Source organism: Manis pentadactyla, chromosome 13, assembly GCF_030020395.1.
Source record: "Manis pentadactyla isolate mManPen7 chromosome 13, mManPen7.hap1, whole genome shotgun sequence".
In the NCBI taxonomy this organism is placed as follows: Eukaryota; Metazoa; Chordata; class Mammalia; order Pholidota; family Manidae; genus Manis; species Manis pentadactyla.
In genome coordinates, this window is record NC_080031.1 from 22,936,249 (window position 1) to 22,941,356 (window position 5,108).

Genomic DNA, 5,108 nt, shown 5'->3' on the forward strand with positions numbered 1-5,108 from the left:
TGGCCCAGAAATTGTATCATCTATCTTTGGAAATTTAATATAAAGTTTGTATTTTAATAAATAAGGAAGGTGGAATTGTAAATTGGTGGCTAGAATGCACTACTGGATAAATTCTGTAAAGGCAAATTGTTACTTATCTCTTCCCTATCTCATCCCCCCATTTCGCACTTCTTGTTGTATCTGCCTCTGTCTCTGCCTCTGTCTTTCTCTCATTTTCTGATTTGTAAGGTTAAAAAAGTTCAGCTTATATATGCACACATACCATTCTTGTTATATTAACTTCCCTGCCCCATCTTCACGCTATTATTTCACTGCTGTCCCTCTTACTTCTTCAAAAAGAAACAAGTAATGAAGGAAGCAAAGCAGGGCAAGGAATCAAGCAGAGGATGTTAAATGTGGCTATAGTAGGAACGGGGTTCCAGAACTCATTGCTGGAGTTCCATTGTTGAGTCACATTTTGAAACTATCATTCCTCTCAGGAGCATGGTCGGATGGTCTTTCTGTGTTAAGAAAGTTGTCTACAATTTCAGTGAGAAGAAAATAACACTTGTCCCTTAACACCTTACATAGGCAACTGAAATAAAGGTGCTTCTGGGCATTCAGTTTTCGGATGAATCACTTCAGTTCTGCTTCTTTGTGTGGAGTGTGAAGAGGCATAAAAAATAAGTAGGAAATACCCATGTACAGAGTGACAGCGTCCTTCATAAGGACCTTCTGCATGAGCCAAATCCAAACTTTTCCTCAAGCTTCAATCCCATGCTACATTCCATCAGAATAAAGAGACCTGGCATTCCCTCCAAAAAATGAAAAGAGGAAAGTTCCTTCCATCTCTAGAAATTGTGCTTTTAGTTTTAAAGTAATAACATGTCACAACCAGGTACTACAAAAGAGAAAAATAACATTTTGGATTGATCTATACATCTTTGCACTTTATACATAAAATTTGCTATCTGTTAAGAAGCAGTTATCGCTACTCTGTCCCCAAAGCATTACATATCCTTATGGGTTTACGCTGTGCCTTATCTCAGAACTCACCTCTTACCTTGACTAAGTGCAAAGGTGTGTTGGTCTAATCCTGAAAGGGAGCACTGTATTCCATCCCAATATACAGTGTTCCATTCCTGAATAGGAAGGGAAATGGAAGCATCTTCAAATAGAAACACAGAAGCAGTTAAAGAAAGAAAAAAGGAAAAAACCTTCTAATTAGTAGGGGACATAAAAGTTTTGCAAACACTTAAGCAAGTCATACCATGGATACGTGTGTCTTGAGAAATCTTGTGGATGGGAAATTTCCAGACCCTGAGGGGAACTGAGAGGTAATTCTGCAGGCCCGTGACCTCTCAGGGAATCCTCTTAATTCTGGTAGGAACTCAGGGGAGCAACTTTTGCTTCTTTATTTTTTTTCCCCAAGACCATGTCGAAGACAGTGCCCGAGAAGCAGTGAGGAACATCCTCTTCCTCACCTGCCAGAGATGCTCTTCCCCTCTGTCTTAGATGGAGAAGTAAAATTTGGAAGCATTTTGCATTTCGCTTGCCATGGAATGGATTTTTTTTCCATAGAGAATAAGAGATTACCACCACCGGAATTTTCAAGGAACTAGCATATGGTAAGATCTATCATTCACATTTTGGCATTTTCAGAGAGGATTTTAAAATGTGATATATACTTAAAAGTATGGTGTTGAGGTCCAGGCTTCCAAGTTTAATGTAAGTATGAGTCTATCCTAATACTTGGGCTACTTAAATAAACTTTTGGGCCTCAAATATTTATTTTTAATGGAGATTATACATTATCAAGCCCAAAGGATTGAAAAATAATAGTAAATATAGAGTTGACAGGACAACATTTGACATATAATATGTGCTTACTGAGAAGCAGCTGTCAGAAAGCAAAGTTTTTGAAGGGGTTAAGATTAACTGTTACTACAATCTAATGAAATTAGATCTATTTTAAGTTTTTCATTTTCAAGTCAAATCCAAATAACCATGAAATGCAACAAGTGCATGTTTTTGTCTTAGTTATCGAATAGCATTTTGCTTAGTCTTACTAGTTATATTCTCATTTATCCCTCATTTAATGCTCTCCCCATCCTGATGTTATGGATTATAAAGTGGAACTTTTTGAGATCATGTGAATAATACTGATAGGAAAATGCTAATTCAAGTACTGTTTATCATTTATGGAGTTGTTTATATATAATGTAGCACTTAGTAGTCCCACAACAAAACCCTAACACAGCACAGGGAGAGACATTACGGGGAAGAAAGAGTGCTGTGCTCAAGCCACAGAGCAGAGTATTCTGATGTTAAATATGTCCACTTAATTTTCTTTAAGTGCATTCAATATAAATAGTATTAGATTTCTGTTTCAGAATTGTTCAAGAATGTTTAAATGACTGAAGTTCTGCACTATTTTAGTGCTAGTTGTTGTGGTTTTGTCCTCTCTGTAAATGAGCAAAATCACTGAGACAATGTAAAAGAGAAGGTCAGGCATCCATCAGGAAGGACACCAGTGTTGTTTTTTTTCCCCAAATTCTTAAAATAGAATAGTAGGATTATAAAGTCTGTGACTTTAGGAAATTCAGAAGAGTAATAGTGAGGTGAGAGAAAAGGATCTGAAATCTCACGAAAACATATTTCGCATATTATCAGGAAAAGGAATGTGCTCAACTAGACCAACAAAGAATAAATATTTTATTGCTGAAGTGGAAAATAATCCTGGGTCACAAAATACAGTGGATTTAAAGAACTTAAAAGAACAGGTAATTAAGAATGGGTAATCTATTCTTTTAATTAGTGATTATATTTATTTAGAAAAATATATGTAAATGTGACTGATATGCACATATAGGTATATATAAATGCATATAAAATTTACTTCTTGGACTATTAATACAAAACACTGCTTATAATGGCAACCTTGAACAGAATAAATTGTTTCCTGTGGGAATATTTGAAATTCAAATGCCATCAAAGTGCACACAGAGGGCAGGTTGACCAGGAGAGATGTGGATCTTTATGGAAGGTTTACAGAAGTAAAAAATTTTAGTATCAGATTCTGTGTTATATTTGCATGTTAGTTCCACTTATGAACATTAATTATACTGTATAGAAAATAAAACTGTCCTCAAACCCCATCCCTTTAACCTGAACTATATAAGTGATAGGAAATGTGGTGTTGTGGGTTTTAAACTTGATTTTTAATTTTAAATTTCTCATAGTTCTATCAAGATCATATTGAAAGCAAAAAATCTCTACCATTATTGTATCTTCCCATCCTGAGTTAAAAATTATATTAAAATGTGTATACAAGAGGTCAGAGTTATTACCATTTTTCTTCTTTTTCTCATTTAACATATTGTAAAAATACTTTATGTCCTCACATTAGTGTTTTATTCACAGCATTTGTGCAACTGATTTGTAGTAGTCTCATTTACATAAATATCTACCTGTTATTGAACATTTAGATATTTCTAAATTTTCGCTATTATAAATGACATGACATCATCTTCCATTATAAAACTTACAGCACCTCATTTCATTTTCAAAGTAATTTTTAGGGTTTGGGTTATAGAATACACATACTTCTCTGTTTTTATTTTTTGGAGGTTTTGCTCTATTAAAATTTTTTTTAAATTTAGGTATAATTCATATACAATATTATATTGGTTTCGAGTATACAACATAGTGAATCAACAGTTATATACATTATTAAATACTCATCTCACTAACGTAGTTACTGCCAACATAGAATGACGTTACGGAACTATTGACTATATTCTTTATTATATACTTTCATCCCTGTGACTAATTTACATCATGATTTTGCACCTCTTTATCTCCTTCACCTATTTCAGCCACCCACCCTAACCCCTCCCCTGTGGTAACCACCAGTCATGTCTCAGTGTCTAAGAGTCTATTGGTATTTTGTTCATTTTGTTTTGTTTTTTAGATTCCACATGTAAGTGAAATAATATGGTATTTGTCTTTCTCCCCATGGCTTTTTTCATTTAGCATTAAACCCTCTAATTCCATCACTGTTGTCACAAATGGCAGGATTTCTTATTTTTTATGGTTGAGTAATACTCCATTGTATATATGTACTACTTCTTTATCTATTCATCTATTGATGGACACTTCACATGTTTATGATTCTGGAAAAATTTGCTAAAGTGTTTTACACAAGGATACCACATATGAAGCAGTTTCATTGCAATTTTAGAGTTAGTATAATTTAAAACCCTGATTTTAGAAACATGTATTTTATTGTTTTGATGGATTCAGTTTTCCAGCTCACTTTGTGTGCATAGACACTGTTTAGAAATAATGCTGATATCAATATTACACATGTTCCTTTAGAGTTCTAATTACAAATCATGTTCATAATAACTGTCTCATTTGACTCTCATGGGCCAGTGCTTAAACAAGTGTTATTATATATCTATTTTATGGGAGAGGATCCTGAGGTTTAGTGGTTTCTTTAAGACACATAACTATTAAGTGATGTAACTGCTAGTTTTTTTATACCAAAAACTGGACAATTATATTATTTTTAATTAATTTTTTGTTTTGCAATACTTTTGGATTAATAGACAAGTTGCCAAGCTATAGAGAGTTCCTGTATACTCCTCACTGAGTTTTCTCTGCTATTATCTTCTTACATTACCATGATTATATGTGTTAAAACTATGACATTAACATTGACAGATTACTCTTAAGGAGACCCCAGATTTTATTCATATTTTACTGATTTTCCCACTACTGTAATTTTCTGCTCTACGATTCAATCCAGGACAATACATGCATTAGTACAATTACCTTTTGAATGGCTTAAAATCATAAGCCTTGTGATCATAAACTACAGGATACTGTACCCTTCCACTGTGATAGTTTCAAGACTAATTTTGGAAATTCTTTTTGTGTGAAAAAAGAAAGGGTTAGTTTGCTTATAGCTACTAAACATTTTAATTCTAAAATGGTATTACTTTTAGAAACTCTACAAATAAGGGAAGTGGAGAGCCTAAGACTTATTTAATCACTAGATTAATACAGAGCTGAGGTCTTCCTCTCTGCCTCCTCACCCAATTTGTTTTTTGTACAATGCTACC